This window comes from Schistocerca serialis, chromosome 2 (genome assembly GCF_023864345.2).
Source record: "Schistocerca serialis cubense isolate TAMUIC-IGC-003099 chromosome 2, iqSchSeri2.2, whole genome shotgun sequence".
Taxonomy (NCBI): Eukaryota; Metazoa; Arthropoda; class Insecta; order Orthoptera; family Acrididae; genus Schistocerca; species Schistocerca serialis.
Genome location: NC_064639.1, coordinates 627,336,500 through 627,348,064, shown reverse-complemented (window position 1 = coordinate 627,348,064; position 11,565 = coordinate 627,336,500). Strand labels below are relative to the sequence as shown.

Below are 11,565 nucleotides of genomic sequence, written 5' to 3'. Positions count from 1 at the left end.
GTTTGAGAGTAAATCGGAGAAAGACGAAGGTAATGAGAAGTAGTAGAAATGAGAACAGCGAGAAACTTAACATCAGGATTGATGGTCACGAAGTCAATGAAGTTAAGGAATTCTGCCACCTAGGCAGTAAAATAACCAATGACGGTCGGAGCAAGGAGGAAATCAAAAGCAGACTCCCTATGGCAAAAAAGGCATTTGTGGCCAAGAGAAGTCTACTAATATCAAATACCGGCCTTAATTTGAGGAAGAAATTTCTGAGGATGTAAGTCTGGAGTACAGAATTGTATGGTAGTGAAACATGGACTGTGGGAAAACCAGAACAGAAGAGACTCGAAGCATTTGAGATGTGGTGCTATAGACGAATGATGAAAATTAGGTGGACTGATAAGGTAAGGAATGAGGAGGTTCTACGCAGAATCGGAGAGGAAAGGAATATGTGGAAAACACTGATAAGGAGAAGGGACAGGATGATAGGACATCTACTAAGACATGATGGAATGACTTCCATGGTACTAGAGGGAGCTGTAGAGGGCAAAAACTGTAGAGTAAGACAGAGATTGGAATACGTCAAGCAAATAATTGAGGACGTAGGTTGCAAGTGCTACTCTGAGATGAAGAGGTTAGCACAGGAAAGGAATTCGTGGCGGGCCGCATCAAACCAGTCAGTAGTCTGATGACCAAAAAAAAAAAAAAAAAAAAGTGTTTGCTTTTGGTTTTTCCATATTCTTCTCCGCTCCTTCTCCATGCCACACCTAACATTACAGACACTATGGGTAAATTAGAGCAGTGTAGGCACTTTTCCACAATTGACCTAACGAGTGGTTACTACCAACTAGAGCAAAGTCTACCTCCGTAGTTGAGTGTTGACCGTAGATGGCTGCCAAGTGGAGGATCCAGTTTCGATTCCTGATACTCCAAGGACATTTCCTTGGTGAGGGTAGCGGTACGTGGTGTATTAATCCCCATGGCAGCGGCACCACGGTCTTGAAAATCTGCAAAACGACGGGTAGAGTAGTGTGCTGGTCACATGACCCCCCATACCGCATCCACATGACGACGCTAGGCAGGGAACGACATGGCAGCCGGCAGACATCCTTTCGGTCCTCACAGCATAGCGAGGAACTCATATTAAGGAGCAAGATCACCTATATGTAGTGTGCATTTCATTTGGTACAAACGTCATATATTAATGTCCACCAGCAGGTGTCCGTATCCTTTTTTATCAGATAGTTCATGCACGATGTAGGTCACACAGCACGCTACAAGCAACTAACAGGGTAGCAAGTTTGCGCGCGTGCAGTGCTCAACTGGCAAGATGGATACGGTTTCCTCAACCGAAAACCTATACCAATGGGCTAAAATAAAGCCTTGGACTTGCTCTGCAGCTGATGCCAATATGATGCTCTATAATACGTAACATAGTTTGCCGAGAACTACGTTGTTTTTCTTCGATTGAATTCTGTTTAAATTTCTACAAAAAAATAAAACATATAGTTTGCTTGGTGTGATTATAAATCTCATGTCACTACGACAGTGTTAGCATTTTGGAACGTAAACGAAAGAAAGCCTTGTCCCTATCAGAGGTTCCTGGTCTTGGCGGTGATATGACAGCTGCTGTCAAGTGCGAATGAACTTTAAAAATACCCAGCGTTTCTTCATCGTCATTGCGATGGGTAAGTCTTCGGAACCCGCCAGTTTCGTAGTAGTGGAAGCAGATTACCGCTAAAGCAATAACAAATGATGTTGGACAATTGCCAGATTGCGATGTAACTATTACAGCTAGAGTAATAATAAAAAAAGTGCTGTCTGCAAAAAGTAAATTTAATTTCAGAATCATGAAGATGAAGTGTTGGGATTCACACGCTGTACACTCCAAGATAGTACTTTTCATTGGACATATGTTAATGATGGGAATAGAGGGAAAGTAAATGCCACACAATAATGCTCTAAAATGGTTGCATTATAAATTTCCTGCATTTCTCTATGTTCGGAAGATAACATATTGTTATCTTTAGCTCTCCCTTTCATCTGACCTTATCTCTGTTATTCAGGGTAATCATGTTCTTTCATCCCGTTTTTCTGCGTATGTACAGATGTCACTCAGAAAATCATAACGACTGTTGACTTAAAACAAGGGAAGTGATACTGCACGTTACATGTGGGTGGCCGAGCGGATCTAGGCGCTACAGTCTGGGACCGCGCGACCGCTACGGTCGCAGGTTCGAATCCTGCCTCGGGCATGGATGTGTGTGATGTCCTTAGGTTAGTTAGGTTTAAATAGTTCTACATTCTAGGGGACTGATGACCTTAGAAGTTATGTCCCATAGTGCTCAAAGCCATTTGAACCAGTTTTGATGCAGTTTAAGATAATTACACATGACAGTGATCGAAGGTGGAACATCCCTGCCTATGTGCAGTGTTCTATTGCGATACGATCTGCAGACCCATCATTATTTATTTAATCTTGATAATATGCACAGAAGCATATGAGAAGCCTTGGCTGCAGAACTGTATGATCCAGAGGCTCGAAGAGAGAGTTAATTATCTGACCCTGCGAAGCCATGGGAGAGACTAATTTGTTTTCTCAGCTGCGCGGCGGGAAGCTACGGTACATAGGTGCAGTGGTCTAGGAATTATTAATATCCTCTTATAACAGTAGTGGACGGCAGAACCTCACCTCCTACAGTACTGCTGGCTGCGTTATTACAATCGCTACATACTGCACCTTCGACTCAGGCAGACAGTGTGGTTGGTGAGTGTTTTAGCTGGTCAAGCCTTGGTGGAAGCAACGAGCTAACACACTCCAGAACGCTGTGGAGGGTAATATTATGGAAACAGTACTGGGGCTTGCTTCGTATGAACTGTGCAGTTTGCTTGTTTTAAAAATGAAGACGACGTAATTTTCTATTATTTTCATACTATACCTGTTAGTACAGTGGCAACGAATAGAAAATGCTTTGGTAAATGTTAAACATGGCACCAGGGGCCATCAGTGTAGTTTAGAGGTTTTTGTGTGTGGCCAGCGATATGAGATTTTTTACATATTACTCATCTTTTTTTAATTTCTCACGATTTCTACATTGCTACTTTAATGTCATATTGTCAGACTTACATTAGGGAGCCTGACAGTGACCTCGTAATTTATCAAATATACTGAATCAGGAATTATAATAATTAAGATAAGGGTGACTATATAGAGCGTGCATTTTTGTCACAAATTGTACTGAGGGTTAAGGAAAAATGCTTCATTTGATTGGTGGTAGAAGGAAGTACAAAAAAGGTGAAAGAAAGACAGGAATACTGCAATATAAATCACTTACGAATGAAACTGAAGGGAAGTTCAGGGCAGCCAAGGCGAAATGGCTCCAGTAGATATGTGAAGAAATCGAAAAAGAAATGATCTTCATGAGGACTGATTAGGAAAAGTCAAAACAACCTTCGCTGAAATAAAAAACGAGGATGGTAACATCAAGAGTGCACTGGGAATTCCATTGTTAAATACAGCGGAAAGAGCAGATAGGTTCTTAGAGTACACTGAAGGTCTCTATGAGAGGAGGACTTGTCTTATGACTTGATAGAAGAAGAAATTGGAACTGATGTAGAAGGCATAGGGGATCCAGTATTAGAGTCAGAATTTTAAAGAGCATCAGAAGACATGAGAATAAGGTGGAACGTACAGATAATATTCCTTAGGGATTACTAAAATTAAGAGGGGTAGTGGCAACCACGCAAATATTGAAGTTTGTGCGTAGAACATGTGAGACTGGCGATGTACCATCATCTTACAGAAAAGTATTATATGTATCATTCCGAGGACAGCAAGGGCAGGCAGGTGTTAAAGCTGTCATGCTATCACCTTAACATCTCATGTGTCCAAGATATTGATCAGAACAATATATAGAAAAAAGAAAAAGAAAATTGAGATCAGTTTGGATTAAGAAAGGTAAAGGCACCAGACAGGCAGTTCTGACTTTACACTTGATAACGGAAGCAAGACTGAACAAAAGTCCAGATGTGCTCATAGAATTTCTCGACCTGGAAAAAGCGTTTGACATTGTGAAATGATGCAACGCGTTTTCTGACGAAAATAAGAGTAAGCTACATTGAAAGATGCGTGATAAACAGTGTGTATAAGCACCAAGAGGCAACAGTAAGATTGGAAGGCCGAGAAGGTAATGTTCCGATTAAAATGGAAGTAATACAGTCGATCTAGGTTTTCACCCCTACTGTTCAGTTCTATACAACCAAGAAGCAATAATGGGGGTAAAATAAACATCAAATTTAGGCTGAAAGGATATCAAAAGTAAGATTCACTAATGACATCCCTATTCTCAGTGAAAGTGAAGAAGAGTTACAGGATCTGTTGAATGGAATGAACAGTCTAATGAGTACAGAATATGGATCGGGAGTAAATCAAAGAAAGATAGATGTAATGAGAAGTAGCAGAAATGAGAACAGTGTTTAACTGAACATTAGGATTGGTGATTATGAAGTAAATGAAATTAAGGAATTCTGCTACCTAGCCAGCAAAATAGACGATGATAGATGATGCAGGAAGTGCATAGAAGAGAGACTAGCACAGAAGAAGAGGGCATTCTCAGCCAATAGAAATGAAACTAATGGCTTAATTAGATGAAACTTTCTGAGAATGTATATCTAAAGCATTGCACTGTAGTGAATCACGGAGAGTGAGGAAACCGAAACAAAAGAGAGATGAAGCATTTGAGATCTGATCCTACAGACGGAATTTGAAAACCAGGTGGACTCATAAGGTAAGAATTGATGAGGTTCTCCAAAGAATCAACGTAGAAAAGAATGTCAAGTAGAATGAACAGGATGGTAGGTTATGTGTTAAGGCATCAGGGAATGAACTCCTAAGTGTTAGAGGAAAGAGGGTAAAAACTGTAGGGAAATATGGAGATTTGAATACATTCAGCAAATAATTTAGCATGCAGGGTGCAATTTCTACTCTGAAATGAAGGCGTTGGCACGGGAGAGGAGTGCTATCATTTGTCTGTCCATGAAGAATGAAACAGACTCGTTCAAGCATGTAAAAAAAAATTATATTGCGTCTTTCAGTTGTGCTTTATCAGTCACCCTGATTATCGCAAGCCTGAATAATTTTGGTAGCTCAGCGATCCTATTCCCCCATCATGGTTTTGATTCTACTAAATGTTGTCTGGCTTGAAACATTCTAAATGCATAAAAATCATTCATTTATTTATCAGAATATTTTTCTCCCAAATACTTCACACATCTGGCCAGGCGCTCGTATTACCTCTGTCTATAGCCCATGAATCTCCCTCAATTTTTTATTTTACGTAATTGTTTGTCCTCACTTTCAACTACTTCAAATGTGGCATTCATATTCTCAATAACCACCTGTAGTTCCCTTTTGTTGGCCTCGAATGTTCTTGAAACTAATACTAGTGCTTCCTTAGCACTTGTAACAGTCTTATCACTGCTGGAGTACGCCCTTTTACACAATCAGAAGTGACCTTATATCTAATTCTGATGAGCTTACTTGCCTGTTGTGATGTCTTCATGTAGTGATCATTTAACCTGCTTCTTGAATGTTGCTCCTCATAAGGGCTTCTTCTTCCATTAATAATCAATGATATCACTGATAAATTTTCTCTTATTTTCCCCCACCTGTCGTAACACACACACACACACACACACACACACACACACACACACACACACACACACACACTTATAAAGCACTTGAGACGGGGTATGGTTAGTGTTGGGGAAGAGAGAAGTATCTTTGAAAGGGATGTGACCTTCAAAAGTAGCAACACGATATTAATTCGTTAAATAAGTTTATTTATCTATAGAGATATTTATATGTGATTTACCTAAACAACAAATCTCTTAACAGTTACACCCGATACCCACTTTTCGCTTTGGAAACCTTCATCACCATTATTCCATCCTATTACACATAAGCTTCCCACTATCAACTTCTTGTTACAGTCAATATCAAATGCAGTAGTACAATTGTTGTTCTGCCGTCTACTGAATCAATAGCCAGTTTACCTGCCAACTAAGCCGCCACTTGACCTAATTATTATACCACTGGCCCCATGGCCCATCCAAGTTGTTGGTGCCTCTGTTGATATTCTGCTTACTACGTTACTACTGACTATTCATTGATTCTTTGAATGTTCACTACTGCCTATCACCGCCCCTTTCTATCTTCCTAAGCGAAGTTCTCCACTCAGTTGTGACTGCACATGACCCTCTTCATTATATTTCTGGGAAATTCCATCTAGAAATGATAATCTTAATTATATTCTAGTTCCCAAACTCCATGGCTGGCTTTTCCCAGTCACGAGATTGTCCTCAAACCTCGAGGCACTTGGTGTTTTGACAAGTGCTACTCACATACCGTAGCCTTGGCAGGCTTTCAAATGATAACTGGAGTCAGCTGCCTCCTAAGGCGTTATCGTTTACAAATCCTCAGGTCTCCCACGTCCTTGTGCCAACTGGCGGCACACACTCATGAGCATGTGCCAAGAAGCTCCGTTGGAATTGTTTCACTTATATCGTTAGGCTTAACTAATATATTCCCCAGTCATGACAGTGTAAGTCTTGTCCGGCTGTTCGAAGAGGTTGACATAATGGCCCTTGATGGTGACTGTCGCGATTTCGTATCATTCCAGAATGACACTGGTAGAAAGATTGACAGTTTCTGGGCACAGGTGATGGTAAGTGTTCTACACAAAGCCACCAACATCTCTGAAACGTACTACGATATCCTGAAGATTTCGAATTCTTCTTGAGCAACTTGTCCTTCGCGGCTTTGTTGACAATACACTCACACGAAAAATTATCATCATTTTTTGGAGAATTGGCAACGGCATTGCCGCAGTGGATACACCGGTTCCCGTCAGATCACCGAAGTTAAGCGCTGTCGGGTGTGGCCAGCACTTGGATGGGTGACCATCCGGACCGCCATGCGTTGTTGCCATTTTTCGGGGTGCACTCAGCCTCGTGATGCCCATTGAGGAGCTACTCGACCGAATAGTAGCGGCTCCGGTCAAAGAAAACCATCATAACGACCGGGAGAGCGGTGTGTTGACCACACGCCCCTCCGATCCGCATCCTTATTGAGGATGACACGGCGGTCGGATGGTCCCGGTGGGCCACCTTTGGCCTGAAGACGGAGTGCTTTTTTTTTTTTTTTTTTTGGAGAATTATATCTACTTACAGCGGTAAGTTCAGGTGTCAAAATTACTTGTTTGATCTGTAGTATATGTTAAGTGACCTAAATTACATTTTGATGTGATTAACTAGTTGCATGTACGGATATTTTTGAAATACTGTTTGTGTGAAACTGATATCATTAGTAGTTTGTATATATTTGTGGATGCAAGCAAGAGATGAAATCTAGTGCAGCGAAACAAATATTTTCGTTGATTTGTAGCGCCATAAGACGTCAGTCGCCAATTGTGTTCATCAGTTACGTATGTATACTTTAATTTTCTAGTTTCGAGTGATTACCATTCAGTATTATTGCGATGCGAAATTCTAATGACTGCAAATACGTTGAAGTTTATTTTTTTTAATTGTCGATAAATTTCTGAAGTTTTCTGCTCCAATAAATGCAAATTGACGTTTAAAAGCTCGTGTACCATCTGCTGAGAGGGATCAGAAGAGTTTCAAAGTTCCCCATAATAAACAAAATAATCTACTAGAATTAAAAACGAGAGCAGCAGATGCACTCTGTCAACAGCGAATATGCAGTGGAACCAGGAGTGATGGACTGGGTTGCGAGGTGTGTGCAAATTTCAAAAACCATTTACGTACACTCAAAAACCGAATCAAATACCACCTCCAAGGGGTATGTTCGTAGTTGCCATTTACAAGCACATTCATCATTTAAAAGATTACAGCCATAAAAAACCATGAAGTATCAACATAACTTCACCAATTCATTCTCCAATAACACTATCTTAAGAATAACAAAATAGCTAGAGCGATTTCATTTTGAAGCAAATAAAATGCTCACTTGCAGCTTGACTAACTAGTTCAGGAATAGCGGATTAATGCCTTGAATCAATTTACTTAAAAAAGTAGTAAGTCTCTTGACTTTTCTTAAACAGTTACTGAACTCTGCTCAAAACAGTCTTGAGTCATTAGCAGCTACAGCTTAAAATACCGTGTCACCCAATGACACATAAATTCGTAAGATTCCGAGCCATGTTAAGCCGTATGTATGAAGTGTCCCTTACTAATGAAGCTCAAGTGGCTGAATGTGAGATTATACAGTACACAGCGTATCAAAACGCTTACGATCCAGGATTTGTTAATGCAATTAATAGACGTATGCTGAAAAAGAAAAATCTTCCTTCCCATAGAGGATCAGAAGAAAATTTTATAGAGCTTAGAGCACATACCATATCATGGTGCAATATCCGGAAAAATTGCCAGCCGTATGAGATCTAAAAACGTTATTCCAGTATATTTTACGTTTTCGGATGTAGGCAGTGAGCTCAGGCACAAGGAAAAAGTTGTGGTAAATATATACAATAGAGCGGTCGTATACTGCGTTACAGGTAATGACTGGCTTTAGAAATATATAAGACAAACCGGTAGGCCATGACGAATAAGATTTCAGGAACACTTTAACTTACATGATCCACGATCTGCATTAACAGTGCACTTCTGCAAAGAGGGGCAAGGCATCACAAGCCCTTCAGAAAATTTAAGAACACTTAATGAAAAAGAAAAAAGCCATATTTTGAATATATTACAGGAAGCAGAAATTTTTATATACAGAAACGAAAACGCACAGTTCACATTGAATAACCAGTTGTAATTAAAGCACCATAGCATTCTGGCTAATTGTGAGTGTTTTTATGATTAGGTTCAAATGGTTCAAATGGCTCTGAGCACTATGGGACTTAACTGCTGAGGTCATCAGTCCCCTAGAACTTAGAACTACTTAAACCTAACTAACCTAAGGACATCACACACATCCATGCCCGAGGGAGGATTCGAACCTGCGACCGCAGCGGTCGCGCGATTCCAGACTATAGCGCCTAGAACCGCTCGGCCACCCCGGCCGGCTATGATTAGGTGTTAGTACGTAATAAAACTCTATATTATTGTCGCTTGTAAAGGTAGCCACCCAGCGCTCCTAGATATGAGTATATGACGTCTCACTGTCTACATGGGTATCTTCCGCTCCGTCAGCCAGCTAGTCAGCCTTTGTCGTTACCGCTGGCCGCTTTTCCCTGCCCTGCACCGAGCTGCCCTGTCGTCACACTGGTAAGGCACTGCCACCTGATACTTTCCACATAGTAACTTGCATACTGCCACGACTAATCATACCAGCAGCCACAATTTTTTATCAACAATCTGGCCCATATTTAAAAAATTTTTGCGTCCACACACAACAAAATTTTTCCCCTTTTTTTCTTTTTCGATGCAGGCAACTTTTAAAGAATGGAGCACGTCTTCTTTACCTTTCTCTCGTCATACAATGACGATATTCTCTGAATAGTAAATTTTGAGTAGGAGCGATGCATATGCTTATGTTCTTTTAACGCTGTGAGCCAGCCAGTGTGGCCGAGCGGTTCTAGGCGCTTCAGTCTGGAACCGAGCGACCGCTACGATCGCAGGTTCGAACCCTGCCTCGGGCCTGGATGTGTGTGATGTCCTTAGGTTCGTTAGGTTTAAGTAGTTTTAAGTTCTAGGGGACTGATGACCTCAGATGTTAAGTCCCATAGTGCTCAGAGCCATTTGACCCATTTTTTAACGCTGTGAGTGTATTTTAAAAATTTCTTTATTAATTTTAATATCACCAAAATGTGGTAACACTATACTTTGCCTTTTACCGTGTACGTTCCACCTGATGATATGGCTTTAAGGCACGAAACAGGTCATATTTTAACAAACAACAATTTTCCAGCTGTTTCGGAGTTCTTCCTAATACCATGCCCTTCGAAAGCTACGGTTCCCGGATTATTATTGTGATAAAATCCCAAATCTACAAATCGGTTTCAAATTGTGTTAAATATTAACCACCTACGGCTAGGAGGTCAGAATATGAAATAACAAGAATTAAAGTTAACAACTCTGTGCAAAATCTCACAGAAATCTATCTGCCAGCCAACATAATACACTTTTTTCTACATAACTTGTGTCTACTGGCAAACAGCGATTGCAAAGCAGTTTCATAGATTTGTACGGCGACTGGCTCACGATGAACAAAGCAATTTAACACAAATTCCAGTCCGCTCATTTAAGCACCTGATTACTTTCACAACTAACGAGCAACCGAACTTACAAGCGGCCCTGCAAGACACTAGGAAAAAAATGGTTCAAATGGCTCTGAGCACTATGGGACTTAGCTGCAGAGGTCATCAGTCGCCTAGAACTTAGAACTAATTAAACCTAACTAACCTAAGTAAATCACACACATCCATGCCCGAGGCAGTATTCGAACCTGCGACCGTAGCGGAAGACGCTAGACCTCCCCCGTTATGAGCGATACGCACATACACAGACGGAGATAGCCTCGCCTGAAACAACGTCCGAAAAGGCAGTGCATTGGCGTAGGTGCCATTTGTACTGAGGTGAGTCATGTGAAAAGATTTCGTACTTGATTGTAGGCGCACGACGGGAATTAACAAACTTTGAACACCGACTGGTAGTTGGAGCTAGACGCATGGAACATTCTATTTCGGAAATGGTTAGGGTCTTCAATATTCCAAGGTCGACAGTGTCAAGAGTGTGCCGAGAATACTTCATTTTAGGCATTACCTCTTGAGCCGTGCGCGGCTCGTGTTCATGCCCTTACTTGCTTGAGACAGCTTGTCCTTACAGAATTGTTTCTTATTCGATCTACTGGCGTCACTAAGTTGGTGGTTTGTTTGCCCATGAGTGGCAGCATCAGCGCTAATCGATAAGTGTACTGTCGTACTATCTCTGGAGCGACCGATAGTACTTCCGGGTCGTGGTCTGTCAGAGTTCTGGGCGTGAGAGGGGGGGGGGGGGGGGAGACGCAGTGCTAGTGAGGTGCGGACAGCAAGCACTAGCCGACCGCTGGCGACACACATGAACTGTCCGGCGGAAGGAGACTGGAGCGGGAACGACCGTTGCTTGGTCGCTCGGTCGTCTCATCGGGCGACGTGTATTTGGTCTTTTGACAATTCCTGAGCCTCGTCAGTTGGTCACCTTGACGGACGTGGGTCGGTTCTTTCCATGTGCAGAGATTTCGGACGGCCAATGGGCAAGTGTTCCCTCTGCATGGATAGGTCCGAGCCAGTGTCTCCGGGTCATCGTGTGTCCGACTTGCGAACGGACATCAAGGGAGTCGGGATGGAGCTGCACTGAGCTTCGGGTGGGCGTGATTCTTCCGACCCTTGCCTACACACATAACTTGAGTGGGGACGACCTTGGTTGGTCGCGCGGTCGGTCGTCTCATCGGAAGACGTGTATCTGGTCGCTGAACGCTTGTGGAAACTCTGTGAGTGTCTATTTGTGATTTCTACTTGTTGTTCCACAGTGATTGGTTTAGGATTGTCGGAGTTCTTGCTGTAAGTGTTTACG

At 41.9% G+C, this 11,565-nt stretch overlaps 1 pseudogene; it reads left to right on the top strand.

Annotated features, from left to right (window-relative positions):
* The first annotated feature begins 6,858 nt into the window (after positions 1-6,858).
* On the top strand, positions 6,859-6,976 carry LOC126459709 (5S ribosomal RNA; annotated as a pseudogene).
* The last annotated feature ends 4,589 nt before the right edge of the window (positions 6,977-11,565 follow it).